At 35.7% G+C, this 27,626-nt stretch overlaps 1 long non-coding RNA gene and 1 other non-coding gene across 4 annotated transcripts in view; one reads left to right on the forward strand and one right to left on the reverse strand.

Annotated features, from left to right (window-relative positions):
• Positions 1-27,626, reverse strand: part of LOC116588206 — a 932,011-nt gene that overhangs the window by 222,209 nt on the left and 682,176 nt on the right. The window lies entirely within an intron of this gene.
• Positions 9,466-9,572, forward strand: LOC116589546. The gene has a single exon (XR_004285320.1). It is a non-coding gene; the product is annotated as a U6 spliceosomal RNA (small nuclear RNA).

Consider the following 27,626-nt stretch of genomic DNA (forward strand, 5'->3'; position numbering starts at 1 on the left):
AATTCCTGAAAATCTAGCAATTAGCTCTACTAGGCAGCACTAGCACATCCTTGCTTCACCCATTATAAATCTTCATTTTTCTTTGCCAATGGCCCTGCCTCATACTTTACTAAGGAAACAGACTGTGTGTGATTTCCTCAATTTATTGTCCCCATATCTATAAATTTCTTTGCAATTTTACTCACTCTGACCTCATTCCCAGCTGTCTCAGAAGTGTCTTTTATTCAGTTTAAGATGGATTCTTTCACCTTAGTTATTATGAGTTCCTCCCACTAACCTCAGAACTATGTGTTCTTGGCACTCCCTCTCTTTCCTATATTTCCAAGTGCTCTCCCTCCTAGTTCCACCTGTATAAATATATTCAGGATCTCCCATCAATGAAATTAAAAACATCTCTTGACCCCTGAACTATATCTACCTCTAGCCGTCTGCACATTTTTAACCTGTTTATCATATTTACCAGAAATCCCAAAGGAAGAACAGTGTTTATTAACAGTTTTTATTTCCTCATTCTAACACCTTTCCTTTTTTCCTAAAATCTTATGAGATTACTACAGAGCATGAATCACCCCCAAAATGCCAAACTTTAAAGATTTTTTTTAAGTTCTCAGATTGCTTAAAAAAAAAAAATTCTTTCAGCATTTGACCCTGTTGTACCTTCCCTCTTAAATTTTCTCTCCCCCTGACTATTGCTTGGCCTTCAGCAATCTATAAACGTGTGAGAGAATGGGTGGGGAATCCTCCATGAGCATCCCTGCAAGTATGATCAACCTGGCCTCTATGCCAGGAAAGATGTTGACCAGGATCACTAAATGTTTCCTGGGATGGATGCTGGGAGAACTTAAGTCTTTCCAGATATTGGGAGTAAAGAAGCCCTGTTCTGTTACCTTAAGACGGGAGGATCACTTGGCAAATGAATTGGCTCCTGTATCTACCCTCAATAATTGGATTGTTGCTGCTTATTGCATCCAAGCAGCTGGACCTGAGACCCAATACCTAGACAAAGAAAGCCAACACATCTAAGGGGATTCAGAAGAATGCAGAAGATATTCAGAACATTCAAAACAGGTGTCTCCTTTTGAAGTAGAATTGAGGTAGAGTGAAAAACACAGTTCAAATAAAAAATAAGATCACCCAGGCAGATTCAAATTTAATACACACAGACACAGACACACACACATACACCCACTGGACAATGAATGTTTTCAAAATAATGGTGATAAAGAATTAGCTTATTAAGTCAATTTTCCTCCTCTAAATTCAAAGCAGAAGTCTTAAAAGGAACAGGGATGGTAGGTCCTGGAACCTAATATGAGACTGTGAGAAACCATGAGGAGATAAAAAGTAGTTCGGTTCTAAGACCAGAGAAAACCAGTAACTTCCAATAAGTAGAAGACCACATGACATGGTTCACATGAATGGCAAACAACAGAAAGAATACGTTAAATGGTGCTCTAAACTAGAGAATAGGATAGTGTTGGTAGGAGGGCAAATGCTGGTCTCAAGAACAATCTCACAGTCTTCAGTGAAACCAAGTATTTAAATACCCAATGACTCATCAATTCTTCTTCTGAGTATATCAGGGCCATAGAACATGCTCATATGGTTGTCTAGGTTGTGTGTTATGCAATTCCAGGGATCATCTTTCACATAGGTGATGCAAATGTGTACTAAATGAAATTACATATGGAAGTATATAGTTCAAACAAATATTAAGTTGTAAAATTGATAACTAATTAAAAGACAATGAATGTGTAAAAATCTTTTGAAATAAATGCATATAATTAATTGAAACAGATGGTTATATTCATTCTTAATAAAAGAGCAAAATATTAGGAATTCTTCGTGTCTAATCTATGTTTTCAATAAAATTCATCTATTACAGTTGAAGCTTTTAAACATGTATGGAGACAAGAAAAGAGACTTACTTTTAAATAGCTACATCATACATAAAATCATATCTTTTCTTATCTTGTTTTTTTAAATTATTTTATCTTGACCTATCAGTGAGAATTTTTCCCCTGACCTCTCATAATTCAATATCTGGAATCCAGAAAAATGGCTGTTTCCATCTGTTTCACTCAGAGTGATCAATATTTAGTTAAGTTCATGCATAATAATGAATATATATCTCCCAGAACGTGCTTTGTCAAATTTTGGTATATAATTTTGTCTAGGATCAAGACCTTGACAGAAGGGTATCTGCATTTTCATTTTATTTTACAAGGGATGTGGGAATGCTGACTATCTACTTTCTACTTTTTTTACCATATTATTGCTTTGTAAAGGAAAGCATTCTGCCACAGTGAAATAGACATGTGTTTCAGAAAATTCTCCCTTTAGGCCCAAACATGGGCTAACTTCAATAAATGAAAGTGGCATAGTTTACAGAATTGGTTTCTCACTAAGTACTTGAGTTGAATCAGCTTTTTAGATGCCTTCAAATTTTTAAGGGAAGCAAAAGAAAAAGCATTCTTCCAAGCATCAAGAAAACACTTTACCACAGATAATTGTCCCATTTAATTTGCATTCCAATGCATACCAAACTGAAAAATAGCAATACTCAGAAGGCCAACCCGATGGAAGACTTCCCATCAAGTAATAAAATGATAGGTAATAAGAGGGAGGGGAGAAAGGGCTGGGAGAAATGGCTTAGTGGTGTTGATGGGTTGGTTGCAAATTTCCTACTTCAAATGATCAGCCTTTCTTCCTGCTTCACTTACTACTTGTTACCAGCAACTCTTCTGTCAGCAAGAAGAAAAAAAAAAAAAAGAAGAAGAAGAAGAAAGAAAGAAAGGAGGAAAAAAGGAAGAAAGAAAGAAAAAATTTTAAAAAATTCCCAGACAGCCTAAGAAATCAGCCGACAAACCTCATTATTGATGGCGTCAGGTGGTAAATCAATGCCAGAGGAAAATCAATGGTAAAAATATTTTTTAGTGGTGCATACAGATGAATAGCCTCAGCAGCATTTCTTGATGGAAACCACAAAAGTCTGCAGCCACCCCTGAGATACTACTTCATGGGAGGCAAGAACTTATCTGGGGCTTTAGGGATACTAACTTGCCCTGTCTGATTTCCTATGTTGTAGGGTGTATAACCGTTTTCTGTGAAAAGAACAGAAATTATGTAGAGCAAGTATGGAGAGCACACTGACAGTAAAATGTAATTTCTCAGCAGTGTTTTGTTTTGTTTTATTTTGTTTTTGGATATTTCTTATATATATGGCTATTTAATAAGTTTAAAGATTGGAACGTTTAAGAGTTGGAAATCATGCCCAAATTGAAAAGCATGTCAGTTTTTCATTTGAAGAGAGATGTGAAAATAATTTTCATTGCATAGAAAGATAAAGCTTTAAAAATAATTCCATATCAAAAGATGCTTATTTAAGAATGGGAAAATGATAGTGAAGCAATTTTGAAGAATCATTCTGATTTACAACTTACAGTACCCAAATACCCCTACACTGCATAACAACTTTCTTTCTAAATCATAGACCAGCTCAGATCAGAGCAGTCTCCCAGGCCAAAGTTTCGTGGATCCTATGAAAAAGTGATCAGACTAAGATTAATCCTGGGTGAATTGGGGAACTGGTAAAAGGGTATCACTAGAATCAGGTTTACTCTGTTGCTAATGAAACATAATTTAGGTCCTCATTTATACAGTTATCCTCCAAGGTTCTGAGAGGAGTGCACATACATAATTATGCAGTCATTTTCCTAAAGAGGGTCTCCCAAAGTTGTAAACTTCAGGAGCCATAAAACTTGGATTTGCCCTTAGGTGTTATCAAGTTGACGTCTATAGAGACGAATGTGTTCCTTAGTAAATAGAGGAGAGCCTATTAGTTTGTCAGAATTGTATCTTCTTCAGGGGGGAAAACTATCTTCTTGAAATAGATTATATGATTTTCACCAAGGAGAGAGAATGCAGAACTTTACTTTAAGGGAATAGTACAGAATTCCTAACAAGACTTTATTTAACCTCTTAGAGAAAATGAAGTACAGTTTAACAAGTATTACTATAAGCTCTTTATAAACCATGTATATTTTTTACTTGCTTTTGCATTATATTCTTAAAAATTTGTATTATACATAGATTCTTTCCACATACTGACTTGCAGTGAAATACCCAAAGTTGTCTTTAAGGCTGTGATGAGACAGGAAGCCTTCAACCTTCCCAGAGACAACCTCAGATGAAAAGGACTAGAAAAGACAGTGGTAGAAACTTAAAGGAAGGAAATAATCTGATCAAGTCTACAAGTTTGTAGGAAGACAGAAATGAGGGAAGAGGAAGTAAGATGAAACTGGCTGAAAACTCAAGCCAAAATGAATACTTTCTGTAATGCCTCACAGTCAAGTTGACCCATCATGAAACCCCATGGCTCTTGCTCTAAATGTTTCCAGATCATTTTCTTTTGTTACATTTTCTACCACTACCACTCAAGCCATTATCCTTTCTTGCCTGATTCTTCCAGGAGTTTCCTGACGATCCTCCCTAATTCTACCCTTCACCTCCCCCACACTCTAGTTTAGCAGTCATTCCACACTCTCTGCATAGCAGTCAGAGTGATCCTTTTAAAATAGAAGTCAGGTCACGTCATTCTCTGCTCAGACTAAAATGTAATTCTAAAAATGGCTCACAAGGTCCTTTGTAATCTGCATTTCTTACCTCACTCCTCTATCATCTTTCTGCCTTGTTTTTTACTTCTTTCTCTCTTGATTAGTCTGCTCCAGAAATACTGGTCTTCTTGCTGTTCCCCAGCCATATTAGGCACTCTTCTACCTCAAGACCTTCCTACTTGCTCTCTCCAGATATCGACATGGTTCAGTTCCTTCCTTTTCCAGGTTTGGAATGTTACCTTTTAACCAATATCTTCTTCGGCCATCATAGCTAAAATTGCAAATTTTCCTTCAACATTGCTTATCTTTCTTCTTGGATTTATTTTTCACATTAGCATTTATTGCCATTGATAACTGTATATTTTATTTTATTTTTGCTCATTGTCTTCTACTTCATAGTAGGTGTGAGGACTATAAGGGAAAGGCATTTATCTTTTGCTTACTGCCCACTTCCCAGTACCTAGAATGGGTCTGGCACTTAGTAACTGTTCGTAAGTACTCCTTGAAGGAATGAATACATTAATGACTGATTGAGCAGAAGAACAATACATGTGGGACTCCCAATTAACTTCTTATTGTCTTAACTTAAACTCTTTTGCAAAGCATTGAAAAGTCCTTCATAATGTGTCCTCAACTGATTTTTTCCAGAGTCATTGCTTACCATTCCCCCTCTATACTCTGCCATGCAGTCAGGAAAACCAATCTATCCATTATCTTCTTAACACCCCAGACACTTTCATGCCTCATTCTCTTGTTCACACTGTGCTGTCTCCCTGGAAAGTCTCTTTTTATCTTTTCTTCATTCTTTCCTTAGCTAAATCCTGCACATCTCTAGAGAACTAATTCCAATGCCTTTTTCCTTTGTGAAGTCGTCTGTGACTCTCCTAGACAGAATTAATTAATCCCTGCACTGTGCTTCCAGAGTAGATTTTATGTGTCTCTTTTAAAACAATCAAATTATAACACAGTTATTTATAACCCCAGCATGGAATACAGTGTCTGACACATAATAAATATTTGCTGAATAAATCAATATGTAAAAGCTCCATCTTTCTAAGCCCAAGATACCAGGTTAATCCTGAGTGTTTTGCCACTGATTTCTTACCAACCTGGCTATACCCATATTACTGTCATGATTACTGATAATTAATATCCATTAAGTATTCACCACATGCCTCACACAGTTTAAAACACTTTATAAATGAGATTTTATAACATTACATAAGTACTTTCTTTATAAGTCCTGCTTGAGAAAACCGAGTCATCATATGATTGAGGAAAGTTGGGGAAACTGAGTCATTATATAGTTAATAAAGATCTGCTTCCTGAAAATGTGCTCTTGCCTATGAAGCTATACTATCTCCCAGAGAAATGGTTTATCCAGAAAGCCTGTGCTAAGTAAGAAGCTATTCAAAAATACATCTTTCACTTTCTGGGTGTCATAAGTAGAGGATATCTTTACAAGGTAAATAAACCTCATTAGATTAAAGAATATTAGACTAAATCATGGTGCATTGACAATATGTGAGTGATACTCCAAAATGTGTATAAATTCAGGAAGATTTATGGAATTAACCAATGAATCACTAGACATTTTAGTAAATGTAAGATAATGGAAAAAGTGTAACCCTGTGAGTAGAAATTTTCATACAAATAAATCCCCCTCCTACACAAAAATAATTAGCTCCAAAGAAAGAGGATTTATCAATATACTATCCAAGCCTCTTACTAGCCATCATCAGCTTAGCTGCCCTCATTGATCTTTAATAACCTTTTAAAGAGAAAGTTAAAAAATGAAACCCACACACAAAAGGGAATGGTGTATCTGTGAGGGACTACTCATACAAGGGAGCTGTAGAATAAAAGGGAAACTTATCATTTATATTTAATATCTCAAGAACAGCCCTAGATTTTAATTCCATTTTAAGAAACAGTAAAACCAGATTTTAAAAAATTAAATGGGAATTCTACTTTCCAGTCTGGCATGTAACTTGGAAATCATCACTCGTCCAAACAACAAGTAAAAAATTGATCAAACTGAAAAATCAATCACCCAAAATTGGAGAGACAGAAGTGGATCACAACTTATTGGAGCAAAAACCTCTGTAGGATAGTACCAGGACAGGAAAGTCTAAACTTTAAATTGACAACTTGCTGGAAACTGGGTATGAATAAGTCTGAGAGTTAAAAACTCCAGGGAGTCCTAAGAAAGGTCCCCAACTTTGAGAGTTTTACCATCAGGAACTCTACTAGGTCCTCACAGTAAATATTTGAGAAAACTCCCCTCTACTTTCTGGCATGGAAAGGGGGAAAGGAATCATTTTGAAATATCCCAGAGCATTCTGTTCTTCACAAGACCTGCTCTTCAAAAACTCCTATATCCTAGGACTATAAGTTGTTGGGATTTTTTTTTTTTTTTCAGAGTCTAAACCTGGGCAAAGGGAAATGTTCAACTCTATCCCATTTTAGCCAACCTGTCCCACCTAACAGTACAGAAAACTGAGAAGCACTTGGTAAGTTCACAAGCCAGAGGCATAGGCCCACTAATCATAGAACTATGAAATACTTTACCAACACATTACTAAAGGTCCATTTATTGCAGTTCCTTTTACATCATGTTCAGTGATAGAAAATTATAAGGCAAAAACTCTCATGATTTGAAAAGACAGACCAAACAAGAGAAGCAGACTCAGATATGGCAGGAGTATTGGAGACATACTGGAATTTAAAATAAGTATGATTAATATGTTAAAGGACCTAACAGATAAGTAATCTCTACACCCAGTGTGGGGCTTGAATTCACAACCCTGAGATCCAGAGTTGCATGCTCTGATGGCAGAGCCAGCCAGCCACCCAGGACCTAACAGATAAAGTAAACGGCATGTAAGAAAAGATAAGCATTATAAGCAGAAAGATGGAAATTTTAAGAAAGAATAAAAAAGAAATGGTAGGGATAAAAGAGACACTATCAGAGACTTGAAGAATAGCTTTGACGAGTTAATTAATAGCCTGGACATGGAGAAAAAAGAATCTCTAACCTTAATGATATCTTGGTAGAAACTTCCAAGACTGAAAAGCAAGGAGAAAAAAGACTGGAAAAAGAACAGAATATCCAAGGACTATAGGACAACAACAAAAGATGTTACATACACATACAAGGAATACAAAGAGGAGAATAAAGAGAAAAAAGGACAAAAGAATTATCTAAGAAAATAATTACTGAGATTTTCCCCTAGAATAATGTTAGAAAACAAACCATAGAAATGGAAAGCTCATAGAACATCAAGCAAGTTAAATCCTCAAGAACCTTCACCTAGACACTTCATTTCAAACTGCAGAAGAGCAAACATTTTAAAAAATCTTGAAAGAAGCCAGAGGACTAAGACACTTTATCTATAGGAGAGCTAAGCAAAGAATTGTATCTGGCTTCACCTCAGAAACCACACAAGTAATGAGAGTGAGATATTTAAGTGCTAAGAAAAAGCAAACAAACCAACCAACCAACCCAACAACCTAGAATTCTGTACCCTGAGAAATAATCCTTCAAAAGTGAAGGAGAAATACTTTCTGAGACAAACAAAAATTGAGAAAATTATTGCCAGTGGATCTGCCTTGTAGAAATGTTAAAAAAAAAAAAAAAAAGTTCTTTGGGGAGTCTGGGTGGCTCAGTGGGTTAAAGCCTCTGCCTTTGGCTCAGGTAATGATCCCAGGGTCCTGGGATCGAGCCCCACATCGGGCTCTCTGCTCCACAAAGAGCCTGCTTCCTCCCCTCTCTCTCTGCCTTCCTCTCTGCCTACTTGTGATCTCTGTCTGTCAAATAAATAAATAAAATCTTTAAAAAAAAAAGTCCTTCAGAAAGAAAGAAAATTCTATAGATCAGAAACTTTTAAAAAAAGAACATAAAGGAAGAGCATCAGAGAAAGAATAAGCAAAAGTAAAATAAAAATCGTATTTCTCAAGTCCTTAATTGATTTAACAGATAATAGTTTGTTCAAAATAATAATAGCAACAATCTGTCTATTAAATATATATACTATACATGTGTGTGCATGTGTATAACTATATATATTGTGTATATTGACACTTGACCGACACGGGTTCAGAGGAACCAACCACCATGCATTTAAAAATCTGTCTATAACTTTTGACTCCTCAAAACTTCACTACTAATAACTTACTATTGATTAGAAGCCTTACCATTAACAAAAATAGTCAATTAACATACATTTTGCAAGTTATATGTGTTATATACTGCATTCTTATAGTAAAGTAAGCTAGAGAGAACAAAGTGCTATTAAGAAAATCATAAGAGAGACTGTGGACTCTGAGAAACAACCCGAGGTTCTGGAGGGGCGTGGGGGGCAGGGGGTTGGGTGAGCTTAGTGGTAGATATTGCATGGAGCACTGGGTATGGTGCATAAACAATGAATCTTGGAACACTGAAAAAAATAAAATAAAATTACAAAAAAAAAAAAAAAAAAAAACTCCAAAAGAGAGAAAAAGAAAGAAGAAAGAAAGAAAGAAAGAAAGAAAGAAAGAAAGAAAGAAAATAATAAGAGAAAATACATTTATAATACTGTAGTGTAAAAAATCCGAGTATAAGCAGACCCGTGCAGTTCAAATCTATGTTGCTTAAGGGTCAGTTGTGTGTGTGTATGTATATACACACAATATATACATACTGTATATGATGTAGTGTCATTTGAGAGTGGACTTGGATTATTTGAAAATGTATACTGCAAACTACAGGTGAATCACCAAAAAAAGTTAAAAAAAAAAGTAGAGCTGATTGTCTAAAAATGAAAGAAAATGGATCATTTCAAATGTTCATTTAAAAACAAAAAAGGCAGTGCTAGCTTCAGCAGCACATACACTAAAATTGAAATGATACAGAGACGATTAGGATGGCCTCTGCACAAGGATGACATACAAATTCGTGAAGCGTTCCATATTTAAAAAAAATAAATAAAACGTTAAAGGGCCAAAAAAGAGTGGAAGACAAAAGTAGGAGGAAAGAATAAGGGCAGCAAATTTTTAAAAAAGTAAAAAATATGGTAGATATTATTCTAACTGTATCTATTACCACTTTAAAGTTGAATGATCTAATTAAACCACTAAAGGACAAAATATTTTTGTAATGGATCAAAAAACTAGATCCAATGATGTGTTTTCTATAGGAAACCCATTTTCAATGTAGAAACATATCTATTTAAGTAAATGAATGGAGAAAGATGTACTAATTCTAACACTAATCAAAATAATTTCAGAAAGAATTTATTTCAGAGGAAAAAGTGTTATCCGGGATAAAGAGACACATTAAATAATGTTAACAAGGGGTCGACAATAAAGACATAATAATTCTTAACATCCATGCATCAAAATATGTGAAAGCATCAACATAATGATGCAAAAGATAGAATTTCAAGAAGAAATAAAGAATCCTCTATCATACCTGTAGACTTTAACACTCTCCTACCAGAAATGGACAGATCTAGCAGACAGAAAATATGTGTGGATATAGCTGAACTTAACAGTGCCCATAATCAGTTGGATACAATGGACATGCCCAGACTAATTCATCCAACAGCAGCAAATTATACATTCTTCTCAGACTTACAAGGATCATTCACCAAAATATACCACATTCTGGGTCATAAAGCACACTTAACAACTCTAAAAGAATAAAAACCATACAATGCCTCCTTTTATACTACAAGGGAATTAAACTAGACATCAGTAAACAGAAAAGTAGCTAGCAAATCCCGAGATATGTGGTAAATAAACAATACACTTCTAAATAACACACAGGTCAAAAAAGATCCAGAGAAATTACAAAATATTTAGAACTAAATGAACATGAACATACAGTCTATCAAAATTTGTAAGATGCAGTGAAAACAATATTTAGAGGGAGAATCATAGCATTGAATGTATATATTAGAAAAGAAGTAAGATCTAAAATTAATAATCTAAGATTCCAATTTAGGAAACTAGAAAAAGAAGAGCAAATTAATTCCCAAGTAAGAATAATAAAAGAAATAATAAAAATTAGAATAAGAATCAATGAAATTGAAAAGAAGAAATCAATGGAGAAAATCAATAAAACCAAAAGCTGGTTCTTTGAAAAAATCCATAAATTAATTTTGGATAACATCTAGTGAGGATAACCAGGGAAAAAAAAGAAAAGAGAATAAACAAATCACTAGTATCAGAAAGGAATGAGGGTTATCACTGTTGCTCCCATCACATTAAAAGGATAATAAAGTATTATGAACAACTCTATGTCCCCCAATTGGACAACCTAAATGAAATGGACCAATTGTTTGAAAGGCATAATCTTCCAAAACCCACACAAGAATAACAAAGTGAACAGGCCTAAATTACTTGAAAAAAATTGAATCTGTAATAAATAACCTTCCCAAACAGAAAGCACGAGGTCCAGATACGTTCACTGTCGAATTCTACAAAAATTAAAAAAAATAAATTATACTGATTCCCTACAATTTCTTCTAGAAGATAGAAGCAAAGGGAATACTTACTAACTGGTTCCATGAGGCCAGCATTACTCTAATACCAGAACTAGAGAATGGCATTACAAGAAAAGAAAACCACAAGACTGTATTACTTATGAGCACAGATACAAATTCCTCGCAAACATTGACAAATCAAATCCAATAATGTATAATAAGACTTATACACCACAACCAAGTTGGATTTATCCCAGGCATGCATTCCTGGATCAACATTCAACAATCAATTAATGCATTCTATCCCATCAACAAGCTAAAGAAGAAAAATCACATGATAGTATCAACAATACAGAAAAAGTATTTGACAAAGTGCAATATGCATTCATGATTACTCTTAGTAAATTAGGAATAGAAGGAAATTTCTTCAAAATGATAATACCTACTAGAAACCTACAGCTAAAAATTAACCAACCAACCAAACAAATAAAAAAACCTTACAGCTATCAAAATATTTATTGGTGAGAAACTAAAAGCTTTCCCATTAAGATCAGAAATATGACAATGTTGTTCCTTCTCAAAACTCCTTTTCCACATCAGAACTGGAAGTACTAGTTAATGTAATAAGATGAAAAAAGGAAACGAAAGGTAAGCTGATTGGGAAGGCTGAAATAAAACTGTGTACTTTTGCAGATGATATGATTTCAATGTAGAAAATCTGGACCAATTAAACAAAGTCGTTTACTTTCCTCTATACCAACAATGGACAAATGTAATTTGATATTGAAAACACAATGTAAGTTCCATTAGCACTTCTCAAAATGAAATATCTAGATATAACAGAATTTGTATAAGACCTAAATATTGAAAACTACAAAACTCTGATGAAAGAAATCAAAGTAATGAAATAATGGAGCTAATATTCCATGTTCACAAAGACTGACCGCTGGCAAGATGTCAGTTCTTTCTAACTTGATCTACAGATTCAACAATTCCAGTTAAAATCCCAGAAAGTTTTTTTTGGTAGAAATTAACAGAAATAATTCTAAATTTTATGGACAGATAGCCCAGAATGGCAATACAACAGTGAAGGAAAAGATCAAAACCAAGACTGGCACTACCCAACTTCAAAACTTATCATAAGCCTACAGTAATCAACACAGTGTTTTATCAAGTGAAAGAACAGACAGATTAATGGCACTGCATGAAGAGCCCTCTAATAGATATGACCTACACAAGTATAGTCAGCTTTACAAAGGAGCAAAGGCAATACCATGATGCAAAGACAATCTTTTTAACAATGGTGCTGGAACAACTAGAAATCCACATATAAAAAATTGAATCTAAACATAGACCTATACCCTTTATAAAAATTAATTCAAATTGTATCATAGGCCTATATGTAAAGTTAAAAACTATAAAACTCCTACAAGAAAACATAGGAGAAAACCTTAATAACCTCAGGTATGGTGATGACTTCAGATACAACACTAGGAATGATCCATGAAAGAAGGAATTGATAAGCTGACATTTCTGACAAAGGACTATTGTTGTTCAAAATATACAAATGGCCCTTAGAATTCAACAATAAGAAGACAAACAACCTGATTTTAAAATGTGCCAAAGACCTGAACAAACACCTACCAAAGAAAGTATACAGATGGCAAATAAGCATGTGAAAAGATATGCCACATCACATTATTTTTTTAAAAGATCTTATGTATTTATTTGAAAGAGGAAAAAAAAGCATGAGAGAGAGAGTGAGCTCAAGCCTGGGGAGAGGAAGAAGGGGAGAGAGAAGCATGCTCCCTGCCAAGCACGGAGCCCAACGTGGGGCTCCATTGCAGGACCCAGAGATCACGACCTGAGCCAAAGTCAGACACTTAACAGATTGAGCCACCCAGGCGCCCCATGTATCACATGTATTTAAACAATTATCTACTCCGCATCTATTAGAATGGCCAATATCCAAAACGTTAACAATACCAAATGCAATATGGATGCGAAGCAACAAAAGTTCTCATTCATTGCTGATCAGAATGCAAAATGGTACAGCCAGTAAGGAAGACATTTTGGAAATTTCTTACAAAACTAGATATAATCTTACCGTATGATGCAACAATTTTGTTCCTCAGTATTTATCCAAAGGAGTTAAAAACTTACATCCACACAAAAACTTGCATATAGATGTTAATAGCAGCTTTATTATTGCTGAAACTAGAGACAACTAAGATGTCTTTCAGCAGGTAAATGCATAAATAAATTGAGGTTCCTCCAGACAGTGGAATATGATTCAGTGCTAGAAAGGAATGAGCTATATCGAGCCACAAAAAGATGTGGAAGAAACTTGAATACATATTCCTAAGTGAAAAGTGTTAATCTGAAAATGCTAATATTTTATAATTCCAACTATATGACATCTTAGAAAAGGCACAACTGTGGAGACAGTAAAAGGATATTGGGAAAGGTCATTGAAAAGACATGACCACCAGTTGATTTGTGAGCTGGATCTAAGCAGTTAGAGGCTCCTCACCCCATACTCTGTTTTTGAAATGTGGGTTTGGCTGGTCTCTCCCACCTGCAGAGGCTGCTCCAAAGACATGACCTTGGGATATTGATGTGGTATTGAGAATACTTACATGGTATATGCGACTGAGTCCTGTTAAAATTTGGCAGGTTGGCGCAGGGATCTATTCATCTTGCTGCTGCCCAAGACAAGCCTTGTATGTAAGATCCTTTTGCTTAGTAAAACTGCCATGTACCAACCTGCAATGGCCTGCCACTCTTCAGACTCTCTCTTACCCCTATGTATGGGGATGATTTCAGACTCTACATGGGGTGCTCTGAAGATAATTGTAAACCATCAGAAGATTAGCAGTGCTAGTGATTAGGTGTCAGGGAGGGGTGAATGGGAAAAGCATAAAGAATTTTTAGGGCACTGAAAGTACTCTGTATTATTCTAAAGTGATGGATACATGTCATCGTACATTTTTCAAAACCCATAGAACTGTACAAGCTCAAGCATGAACAGTAGTGTAAACTTTGGATTTAGGTGATCATGTTATGTCAATGTAGGCCCATTGATTGTAGGAAATGTCCACTCTGGTGGAAGAATTTGATTTTAATGTAGGCTGTGTATATGCAGGAAGGGCAGAGGGTGTATAGTAATCTCTGTACCTTCTGCTTCATTTTTCTCTGAACCTCAAATTTCTCTTAAAAATAGTTTATTTTTTAAAAAAGCTCTCCAGCACCAATTCTATCAATAAAATTCAGTTTTACTTTACAACTAACTACTCATTTAAAAAATAACTAAAAGAAAAGTCTAGAAGTTTTAAAGTCTGTCTTCCTATAGCCATTAATTCATCCTTTTACTAAGTGTTTTATTTAGGAACAGATCTCTTTTACAGTAACTGTACTTAGGTGTTGCCCTCTTGGAACCAGAACTTTTTCTGTCTCCCTCTTTGTTTTGATTTTGCCAAGAGACATTTAAATAAATTGGATTGTATAGAGAGCATTTTTAAAAGTGAGAGAATAATCCTTTGCTTCTTTTCAATCTCTGCTAAAGTGGTTTAAAAAAGGTTAGTTATAGGATGAAGGTAAAACTTGTCTATCTTTCAAATTCTTAGCTGTTGAAAAGATAAAATTTCAGATCCCTCTTAGCAAAACACAATGATGGGGCAGCACCTCTCTGGGGTATATGGATTTTGGATTATGCCATAAAAGATGACTTTTCCTTGATTGAGGTGAAAGGTGGAACTAACCTAGGAGATGAACTCATGGGTAATTCTATAGATAAACACTTTCAGAGTAGAACTGTAAATGTAATTTTCTGATGAAAACCCAGGATTTTTTTTTTTTTAAGCCTTCCAATCAAAAGTCATCTGAAAACTTCTGGAAAATGAATCTGGAAGACTGAGAAGAATTTCAGATTTAAGAGGAACACAGGTATTGGAAAAGATTTATAATTATTCTCCAGTAGATTTATCCCAGCCTGTCTTTACCAATCTGGCTTACATGGTGGCTCAGAGAAATATTTCCAATCCATGATAGTGAACTAGAAGCTACTGTTTAGCAGGACTCTCAGGTTAAGGTACGGTACTAAGCCCAAAATGTGGTCTACATTCCTTTGTGGTGGACTTTGAATTTAAAAGCTTGGTTTGAGGAGCGCCTGGGTGGCTCAGTGGGTTAAAGCCTCTGCCTTTGGCTCAGGTCATGATCCAGGGTCCTGGGATCAAGCCCCATATTGGGCTCTCTGCTCTGCAGGGAACTTGCTTTCTCCTGTCTCTCTGCCTACTATTTCTTCTACTGTTTCTCTGTGTGCAGAGCTCATTTCCTCCATATAACGTAAGTTGCCATAAAAATAAGAGTGAAAAGAGTCTGTTGGCAATTATTTTAAACACCTACACATGCACACACACTACTATATAGCAAAACAATATCAAAATCAGTATTGCATTTTATGCTTTTATAGAAACCCTAAGGGATCCAATCCACTGCATTTTGAAAAAATGCTACTTACAGACAAGTGCAAGAATTACAAGGGATTAAAATCGGTCACCGTGAGAACAAACAGATATCTATAGGAATTTTGTCTGACTTCTCAAGATCCAATTAGGACATCCCTAGTGATCCTGAAGGCAATGGATCAGACAACAAAATATCCAGTTTGTTCTGGATATGTGCTGTTAGCTTAATGTAGCAATGTCTTGCTTTTCAACAATACTTGATGAAATATTGTTCTTTTTTTCTCCACATTGGTTGTTTTTCTAGCTAGGGCATACCTGACTCATTTTTGTTTACATTCACTGAGAAAAGTATCACTGAATCTTTTAGAAGTCTTATCATTTTTAGACTTCTTTGAAAGTCTAAAAATGATATTTGGTCATCTCTGGTCACAGTGGACTCATTAACATTTCCAATCTAATCATGATCTAAAAGGAGCTTTATGGTTTGTGTCCTATGGCTGGCATTTCTCTCTGCTGCTTCTGATTTCCACAACTACTAAATGTGCCAATTAAGGTGATTAGGAAATATATAAGGAATCATATAAACTAAACATCAAAATGTACAAGATTATGCCTTTAATAAGGAATACTTCAGGAAAATGTGCAATGTACATTTTGATAGCAACTTCATCAAGAAAACACATTTCTATATTATTTTTGTTTACTTTAAGTCGTCAGTCATTAAAATTCATTAATGATTATAAAATCATTTGCCAGTCCAACCAGACTTCCAAGATTTTCACTGGGGAAAAGAAAAAAACGCATCTGCAAGCTCCTATGATAGGAAAATCTCATTTGCAAAGCAGCTCGAGAAATGTTTATTTGGTGAGACTGATTAAAAGCATTATTAAATATTCATCAACTCCTCCATTTCATTCCTTCCTCTCCTTTTATTCTGCTAGCAACACTGACATATAAGGTTCTATAGTCTAACAATTACATAATCAAAAGCAGGCAGAAGTATACCTAACTTCATAACCATCAAGAAAGACATTCAAAAAGCTAGAATGGAAACTAATAACTTGAGGGGTTTTTTTTTAAATTTTTTTATGGGCAAAGTACTACAGCAAAAAAATACATCTTATATTCCATGATAGAGCATTTCCCTTTGTTTAAATAGGAAATATTTATCACCTCAAGGATTGAGTTTTGGATTCTTTTATTTTTGCTTAATGTTTTTTTCTATCCACTTTACAGCAGACACTGAGATCATATAGGTGTGACTAAAGAATTACATCTTCAGTTCCCTTCCAACAAGGTGACCACTCTGCAAGAACTCCAATTCTCAGAAACAGTGACTCATATCCTGATCAAGCACATTAAAGGTCATCTAAGTATTGCCAGGAAAGGATGTGGCTCCTTTCCAAGCCTTTTCTTCCCAGTTTTTAAGTGAAAACAATGGTCATGTTTCAAATGAGTACATGGCAGTCTTATTTGCAAACTTCAATGTTTAGCTAGCCATAGGATTGATATCACAGATGAAGTATTCTGAACTAGTTCAGTAGCACCTGGGACATCAAGAGATTGAGATTTGTGGCAAATAGTCACAGCACTGAAGTAGGATGGGTGTCTGGTTTGACATAGGGCTGGAAGCAAAAAAATTATTATATTATACAATAATCATATTCTAATGCTTATTGTAACATTTCCTGAATTGAATGACAAGAGTAGAATATCATTAACAAGGCTGTACAATTTAACACGGCAACACTCTTGAAAAGAAAAGAACACTGGCTTTTGTCATAATTCCATTAAGTATACCCAATTTGAATGACTGATGAATGGCACTTTACTACTTTCCTGTCTAAATTTTAGCAGCATGGTGGGATTGAACTTTTGAACTTGTGTCCACATGCATATTTTACTGAGGAGTCCTGTTTCACATTTTAAATGGGTGCCTGCAACAGTTCTATAGGGAGAGATAGAAATGTTGTTCACTATTTCAAGTAAAAGTACATACTCATTGACAGCTGCCTTCACTACCTGATAATGTGGTATTTGAGCTACAGAAAGACTGCAAAGTAAAAAAACAAGTAGCAACAACAGAGGTATGATCACAGTCATTCAGAAGATCACAAGTGTGACGGCAACTATCTAGATTCAGCTCCTTTAGAGCTCCAGTTTTCCTTGTCTCTTTTTTATCATCTCCTACCTATATTTATTTTATTGCCACTTACCTATTTTTCCTAAGAAAATTATTCTGTATGTTGAAATTCAGTGCGGATCTGCAAAGAATCTAAAGCCTTTGCCCCTTTGGATTTTGTTAGGAATGAAATCATTGGTCTAAATGCCTCCTTTCCTTTCATTTTCCATACACCACTGACTTCCTTGCCCTTTTCTTCCTTCAGCATATTTTTTAGAAAAATTCTAATTCTTAAATCTATTTATATACCTGCAGCCATGCTGAATATAACTGAAGAAAAGCAGCACAACTGCACAGACTGTGCGTTTAAATGCAGTTTAAATTCATGACCATGAACTTTAAGGGCTCTGTACTGGTCTCCAGCAGTCCTATAACACTTCACTTACTTACTCACTGGTCCACCTTCCTGGGTGATTATTCTGTAACTTCTCTCTTCCTAAACCCCCAGCACCTCCTCCTCCATTTCTACTTTCCACCGAAGACCTTGATTTCTATTTCACTGAGAAAAAGAAGTAGACGGAAGATAACTTGCTCAAGCTCCCACTACCATATCCCCAGCTGCCATAATGTCTATAGATGGATTTGCCTCCCTTCTTGCTAAAATAAGCTCCCTTGAGCTTCTAAAGCCATTGCCTCTACTTTAGCATTAGATCTCAGAAGTTGTTATCTACTTGCTCCCAGAATTTCCCCTTTGATAGGCTTCACCAATTTTTATTTTCCCCTTCAGTCATACAAATATGATCTTATTTCTTCTGTTAAAAAATAATAAAAATATTTTTCTGGCTTTATATTGCCTTCTGATCCCTTTCTCTACTTCATAGCAAAAATTCCCAAAAGAACCATCTATAATGCTTCTCTAATTTCTCTTATCCCATTTTTTCTCTTGAGTTCATTCCACTCAGGTTTTTTTCCCCACCACTACACCAAAATGGCCTTACAGGTCATAGATCATGTCCACAATACCAAATCTACTGTTTATTTTTCAATCAATTTCTTTAGCCATCAGAAGTATTTAACCCAGTGAATCTTTCTCTCATACTAAACACATTTTAAATTTGGTTTTCCTCCAGCCTTAGTGATAGCTCCTCTCAATCCACTTTGCCAATTCTCTTCCTGCTCATCAACATTTTGATGTGGGAGTGTCCCAGGGTTCAGTCCTTTGTTCCTGCCGCTAGCCAAATTTATTTTTCTTGGAAGTCTCATTCAGTCTTTTAAAATCTTCTCCAGGTTTAGCTATCACCTATATGCAAATGACCGTCATAATATATCTTCAACTCAGAAGTCCTTCATGAATGTCAAACTCTTATATCCACTGTTTATCAGCATCGTTATTTAGATGTCTATTAGCATCTCAAATCCAAAATTGTACTAACCTAACTCCTGATATTACACCTCCAGTCTACTTTACTCACAACTTTTCCACATCAGTTTATGACAACCCCACCTTTATCTTCCTCAGGCCAAATACTTGAAGTCATTCTTAACTCTCCTCTTTCATTCACATGCCAAATCCAATCATTGGGAAATTCTGATTTTTTTCCCTGAGACCAACATTCTAACTTATCTCCCTGACTTTTTCTTGTTGCCTTATAATCCTTTTCAACACAGCACCCACAATGATTCTTAAAACCAATATTAAATCTGTCACTACCCACTCAAATTCTAATAATTTTACATTTCATTCCCTTACAAGGCCCTACACGTATTCCCTATACCTGTGTGACTCATGTTCTATGTTTTCTTTGCTCACTCTGTGCTAGCACCACTGGTCATCCTGCTGAGCCTTGAGCAGTAGCCATAACTCAACCTTAGATTCTTGGTTCTGCTGCTCTCAGTGCTCAATGACAGCCCCTCAGGTAATAGATGAGGGCTCTTTCATCAGCTTCAAGTAGTTTGCTGAAATCATTCATGCTCTGTGAGTCCTATCATAACTACTCTACCTAAAGTTGTAACCTGCCTTCCACCCTTCACTCTCTTTATGTACCCATTCTATGGCCTTAACTTCATTTTTGCTTTTGTTTCATAGAAGGTATTACCTAATACACTATTTTCCAACTTAAATTTTGTTCATTGTTTTTTACATATTATTAGTATGTTAACATATAATCTTAATGAAAATAGTTTTTCTAACACAATCTGTATTACTGCTATTGGGTAGTAGATCTTTGATATATATTTGTTGAATGAACACATAATACATACCTGTAATCTGAGAAAAAATATTCCACATGAAATCAGGGAGATAAAAGGAATGAATTGGGGACAGAAAAGTACTAAATGGCTGAAATAGCTTTCAAATATGTTTAAAAAGGAGTAAAAAGGAAAATAAAAGGAAGCAAAAAGGATAGAAGTTGAATTTTGGGGGAAATAATTATAGAAGTGTTTCAAAGGATAGATTATTTAAAATTTGAAATAGTAATTTTAAAATAGGATAAAATAATTTTAGGGTTGAAATTATTTTTAAAGTAATTTTAATATTTATGTATTAATATAGATAATTAGTATGCATTAATATAGTGTATGTTAAAATATGATAATTAATATTGCATCAATATAAAATATTAATAGTAATTAATGTTAATAAATGTTAATATATAAATAATACATTAATATATTACATAGAGTATATATATATATATATATATATATATATACGCAAAACTTTCCTGTATTTTTCTCCATTAATGCTGTTGCTGATATGCAAATAAAGCTGGCCAACAAACTGCTGCAATACCCACTCCACTTTAATTAACTCATAAAATATACATCAAAGTTTCCATTTCCCCACTTCCTTGAAAATGACACTTTCTGAGGTCATATTCTGTGATTTTTTTCACTCAGAATATACACAGATACACCTGCTTCCCTTGATGAGCTTGATTTCTTTCTTGTCTGACGACCTGACATTTTTATGAAAAAAGGGTCCTTTTGTTTCTGACTATAGGCTGATCAGTTTACTGCTGTAGACTTCCAACACTTGGAAGTGATTAATAATTTGTGATTGGGATTGCCTATGGCCCTAATGTATTTCCTCTATGGTATTTAGAATTCCTCTATTACCACCTGCTCAGATGCCTTTTTGTAATCTCCATCTCCGTTTTCTGTTTAATTCACCAGTAATTAGTCACCCAACCTCCTCACCCTCTACCAAGCTGATGAGTTGGTTATATTCTAAACTAGTAAATATTCAATTTAAATATTGTACCATTCTCTTGATCACCCATATTCAATATTTTTATAATCATTCATAACTTTTTACCTACTTTTGAGAGCTTTCTACTGTTTAATTTGCTTCAAATCAAGTTGCTTTGAGTCACTTGTTTTTACTAAATATTATTTCCACCACTCTCCTATTTATTCTATGGTTCAAGTCATCTTATCTCATCTTTGAACTTTGAATCCTCTAACTAAGTCCATTCTTTTTTTTTTTTTTTTTTTTATTTCCAGCATAACAGTATTCATTATTTTTGCACCACACCCCGTGCTCCATGCAATCCGTGCCCTCTATAATACCCACCACCTGGTACCCCAACCTCCCACCCCCCGTCCCTTCAAAACCCTCAGATTGTTTTTCAGAGTCCATAGTCTTTCATGGTTCACCTCCCCTTCCAATTTCCCCCAACTCCCTTCTCCACTCTAAGTCCCCATGTCCTCCATGCTATTTGTTATGCTCCACAAATAAGTGAAACCATATGATAATTGACTCTCTCTGCTTGACTTATTTCACTCAGCATAATCTCTTCCAGTCCCGTCCATGTTGCTACAAAAGTTGGGTATTCATCCTTTCTGATGGAGGCATAATACTCTATCCCCAGGGGTACAGGTCTGTGAATCACCAGGTTTACACACTTCACAGCACTCACCAAAGCACATACCCTCCCCAATGTCCATAATCCCACCCCCTTCTCCCAAACCCCCTCCCCCCAGCAACCCTGAGTTTGTTTTGTGAGATTAAAAGTCACTTATGGTTTGTCTCCCTCCCAATCCCATCTTGTTTCCTTTATTCTTCTCCTACCCACTTAAGCCCCCATGTTGCATCACCACTTCCTCATATCAAGGAGATCATATGATAGTTGTCTTTCTCTGCTTGACTTATTTCGCTAAGCATGATACGCTCTAGTTCCATCCATGTTGTCCCAAATGGCAAGATTTCATTTCTTTTGATGGCTGCATAGTATTCCATTGTGTATATATACCACATCTTCTTGATCCATTCATCTGTTGATGGACATCTAGGTTCTTTCCATAGTTTGGCTATTGTGGACATTGCTGCTATAAACATTCGGGTGCATGTGCCCCTTTGGATCACTACGTTTGTATCCTTAGGGTAAATACCCAATAGTGCAATTGCTGGGTCATAGGGCAGTTCTATTTTCAACATTTTGAGGAACCTCCATGCTGTTTTCCAGAGTGGCTGCACCAGCTTGCATTCCCACCAACAGTGTAGGAGGGTTCCCCTTTCTCCGCATCCTCGCCAGCATCTGTCATTTCCTGACTTGTTTATTTTAGCCATTCTGACTGGTGTGAGGTGATATCTCATTGTGGTTTTGATTTGTATTTCCCTAATGCCGAGTGATATGGAGCACTTTTTCCCGGGGGAATTCTACCAAACATTTAAAGAAGAACTAATTCCTATTCTCCTGAAACTGTTCCAAAAAATAGAAATGGAAGGAAAACTTCCAAACTCATTTTATGAGGCCAGCATCACCTTGATCCTAAAACCAGACAAGGATCCCACCAAAAAAGAGAGCTATAGACCGATATCCTTGATGAACACAGATGCGAAAATACTCAACAAAATACTAGCCAATAGGATTCAACAGTACATTAAAAAGATTATTCACCACGACCAAGTGGGATTTATTCCAGGGCTGCAAGGTTGGTTCAACATCTGCAAATCAGTCAATGTGATACAACACATCAATAAAAGAAAGAACAAGAACCATATGATACTCTCAATAGATGCTGAAAAAGCATTTGACAAAGTACAGCATCCCTTCCTGATCAAAACTCTTCAAAGTGTAGGGATAGAGGGCACATACCTCAATATCATCAAAGCCATCTACGAAAAACCCACCGCAAATATCATTCTCAATGGAGAAAAACTGAAAGCTTTTCCGCTGAGGTCAGGAACACGGCAGGGATGTCCATTATCACCACTGCTATTCAACATAGTACTAGAGGTCCTAGCCTCAGCAATCAGACAACAAAAGGAAATTAAAGGCATCCAAATCGGCAAAGAAGAAGTCAAATTATCACTCTTCGCAGATGATATGATACTATATGTGGAAAACCCAAAAGACTCCACTCCAAAACTGCTAGAACTTATACAGGAATTCAGTAAAGTGTCAGGATATAAAATCAATGCACAGAAATCAGTTGCATTTCTCTACACCAACAGCAAGACAGAAGAAAGAGAAATTAAGGAGTCAATCCCATTTACAATTGCACCCAAAACCATAAGATACCTCGGAATAAACCTAACCAAAGAGACACAGAATCTATACTCAGAAAACTATAAAGTACTCATGAAAGAAATTGAGGAAGACACAAAGAAATGGAAAAATGTTCCATGCTCCTGGATTGGAAGAATAAATATTGTGAAAATGTCTATGCTACCTAAAGCAATCTACACATTTAATGCAATTCCTATCAAAGTACCATCCATCTTTTTCAAAGAAATGGAACAAATAATGCTAAAATTTATATGGAACCAGAAAAGACCTCGAATAGCCAAAGGGATATTGAAAAAGAAAGCCAACGTTGGTGGCATCACAATTCCGGACTTCAAGCTCTATTACAAAGCTGTCGTCATCAAGACAGCATGGTACTGGCACAAAAACAGACACATAGATCAATGGAACAGAATAGAGAGCCCAGAAATAGACCCTCAACTCTATGGTCAACTAATCTTCGACAAAGCAGGAAAGAATGTCCAATGGCAAAAAGACAGCCTCTTCAATAAATGGTGCTGGGAAAATTGGACAGCCACATGCAGAAAAATGAAATTGGACCATTTCCTTACACCACACCCTAAGTCCATTCTTGATCCTAGGTTATTTCTTCTCTAAAAAGTTCTCAACACTACAGATTATTCTTCCCACATAACTGTAGTGATCAAGTCATATAGCGCTATTAAAAATTTATTTGTTTGTTTATTTATTTATTTTGGTATGAAAACTTTAATGCCTTACATGACATGATATATTATGTCAGACAGCACAAAAGAATTTTCACAGCCAGGGCTTGCTTTCTTTGTCTCAAATATAATTATATATAATTTTATACATATAATATATATGTGATATATGCCTTTCAAACATCTACATATGTTACTGTTCATATGTATTGTACATATTTGTTATCATATATCTGTATAATTAATGTGTGAGTGTGTATATATATATATATATATATGCATATGTGTACATAGTGTATATGTATAATATATTGTGCACCAAATTTCATGCCAAATATTATAATGACTATTGGGGTTTATTCCAGGCATACAAGGTTGGCTCGACATTCAAAATTTAGTCAGTTGAAGAGGAGCAAGATGGCAGAGTAGAAGACTGAAATATCATCAGATCTCAGGAGTTCAGCTAGATAGCTATCAAACCATTCTGAACAACTACAAACTCAACAGGAGATAGAAGAGAAGAAGAGCAACAATTCTATGAACAGAAAATTGACTATTTTCTGGAAAGCAGGATGTACGGAGAAGTGAATCCAAAGCAACAGCAGATAGACCCCGGGGAGAGGGGCTGGATCCCAGCAAGTGAGAAAACAGCAGAGCACAAAATCAGAACTTTAGAAGTCTGCTCCACGGAGGGACATGGCTCCAGAGGCTAAGTGGGGGTGCAGCCCTCGTGGGAACAGTGTGGTCTCAGAACCTGTAAGGACACCTAAAAACCAAGGGTGTCTGAAGTGGCAGAACTCCCAGGTATTGGAGCAGAGAAACCAGCTGCAGAAATGGAGCCGAGGAATGAGCGCTCATCTCAGGGTTACCTTAAAACATGATCCAAGGCACAGCTGGGCCACTGCAATTAGAGCAGGAACCCCACAAGTGGAAGATCCAGAAAAACCCTCTCCTTCCTCCTCTGGGAGGAGTGGTGCAGAAGTGCACTACAGGAATCTGCTGGGTTTGGAGACTCCAAATGGAGCTGTGCACCAGAGATAGAAATGTTTGCTCACAGGCTAGGTGAGCTCAGAGTGTGGCCAGAGACCAGTGAGATGGGAAGGATAGACTGCTTTTCTCTGAGGGTACAATGATGGAGCCCCAAGTTCTTGGCTCCAGTGGAGCTGGAGATGGAAGGCCACTATTTTCATTCCCATCCTCCAAAGCTATATAGAAAGCATTCAGGGAACAAAAACTACTGAGCATGAACTCGAGGAGATTATTTAGCCTGGACCCTGGCAAGGGTGGTGCAATTCTGCCTCTGGCAAAGACATTTGGAAATCACTACAAGAGGCCCCTCCTCCAGAAGATCAGCAAGAACATCCAGCCAAGACCAAGTTCACCAATCAATGATAACTGCAGAACTCCAGAGCTAGGGGAAAACAACACATGGGAAAAAGAATTCATGGCTTTTTTTCCCATGATCCTTCAGTATATCAACGTTAAATTTTCTAAATTTTATTTCTTCTTATTTTTTTTAAATTTTCCTCTTTCCTATTTTAACATTTTTAACTATTTTATCTTAGTAATACCTTTTTAGAATCTTTTAAATTTTTCATTGTTATATAATATTCCTTCATTGTATTTAACCTTATTTTATATATATATATATATATATATATATATATATATATATATATATATATGCTTTTTTTTTCTTTAAAATTTTGGGATACAATTACTTCTAATGGATAGAAATATACCCTAAATCTCGCACATGGCTTTGTTCTAGTTTCCAGCCTGATCACATTCTTCCTTTTTTTTTTATTTTTCAACCACCTTCTTAACTTACCAATTCCTTAGTTAAATACTTTTAAATTTTCATCTTTACAATCATATTCCATCCCTTCATCAAGTTTACCCTTATTTTTTATGTATATAAGTTTTTCTTTCTTTAAAATTTTGAGAGGTAGTTTTTTCTAATAGGCCAAAATACACCCCAAATCAAGTGCGTGGCTCTGTTCTATTTCACGAGTCATATATATATATTTCTTTTTTCCCCCTTTCTTCTCTCCCCAGTTCTGGGTCCCTTCTGACTTGGTTAGTTGTATATTTTTCTGGGGTCATTGTTCCCCTTTCAGTATTTTGTTCTCTCATTCATCTATTCTTATCTGGATAAAATGACAAGGCAGAAAAACTCACCACCAACCCCCCCCCCCAAAAAAAAAAACAAAACCAAACAAGAACAACAACAACAACAAAAGCCAAGAAGCAGTACTGATGACTAGGGACCTAATCAAGACAATCATTAGTAATATGTCAGAACTAGAGTTCAGAATGAAGATTATCAAGGTGCCAGCTGGGTTTTAAAAAAGAATGAAAGATATTAGAAAATCCTTTTCTGGAGAAATAAGAGAACTAAAATCTAACCAAGTTCAAAGTTTAAAAAAGCTATTAATGAGGTTAAATAAAAAATGGAGGCTCTTACTGCTAGGATAAATGAAGCAGAGGAGAGAATTAGTGATATAGAAGAACAAATGATGGAGAATAAAGAAGCTGAGCAACAGAGAGACAAACAACTACTAGATCACAAGGGGAGAAATTGAGAGATAAGGGATACCACAAATGAAACAATATTAGAATAATTGGGATCCCAGAGGAAGAAAAGAGAGAGGGACAAAGGTATATTGGAGCAAATTAAAGTAGAGAATTTCCCGAATTTGGTGAAGAGAACAAACATCAAAATCCAGGAGGCACAGAGACCCCTCTCAAAATCAGTAAAAATAAGTCCACACCCCAACATCTAGTAGAAAAACTTACAAGTCTTAGTGACAAAGAGAAAATCCTGAAAGCACCTCAGGAGAAGAGGTCTGTAACATACAACACTAGAAATATTAGATTGGCAGCAGACCTATCCAAAGAGACCTGGCAGGCCAGAAAGGACTGGCATGATATCATCAGAGCACTAAATGAGAAAAAAATATGCAGCCAAGAGTACTATATCCAGCGAGGCTGTCACTGAAAAGAGAAGGAGAGATAAAAACCTTCCAGCACAAACAAAAATTAAAAGAATTTGCTAACACCAAACCAGCCCTACAAGAAATATTGAAAAGGGTCCCTAAGCAAAGAGAGAGCCTAAAAGTGACCAGAAAAGAACAGAGTAAATACACAGTAACAGTCACCTTACAGGCAATAAAAACAATGACACTAAATTCATATCTTCCAATAGTTACCCTGAATGTAAATGGGCTAAGTGCCCCAATCAAAAGACACAGGATATCAAAATGGATAAAAAAAATAAGACCCATCAATGTAGCTGTCTACAAGAAACTCATTTTAGACCCAAAGATACCTCCATATTTAAAGTGAGGGGGTGGAAAACAATTTGCCATGCTAGTGGAGATCAAAAGAAAGCTGGTTTAGCAATCATTGTATCAGATAAATTAGATTTTAAGCCAAATATTATAATAAGAGATGAGGAAGGACAACACATTATACTTACAGAGTCTGTCCAAAAAGAAGATCAAACAATTTTAAATATCTATGGTCCCAACATGAGAGCAGCCAATTATATAAACCAGGTAATAACAAAATAAAAGGAACACATCAGCAATATACAATAATAGGAGGGGACTTTAACACCCCTGTTACTGAAATGTACAGATCATCTAAGCAAAAGATCAACAGGGAAATAAAGGCATTAAATGACACACTGGGCCAGATGGACATCACAGATATATTCAGAACATTCTATCACAAAACAACAGAATACACATT

Source organism: Mustela erminea, chromosome 4 (genome assembly GCF_009829155.1).
Source record: "Mustela erminea isolate mMusErm1 chromosome 4, mMusErm1.Pri, whole genome shotgun sequence".
Taxonomy (NCBI): Eukaryota; Metazoa; Chordata; class Mammalia; order Carnivora; family Mustelidae; genus Mustela; species Mustela erminea.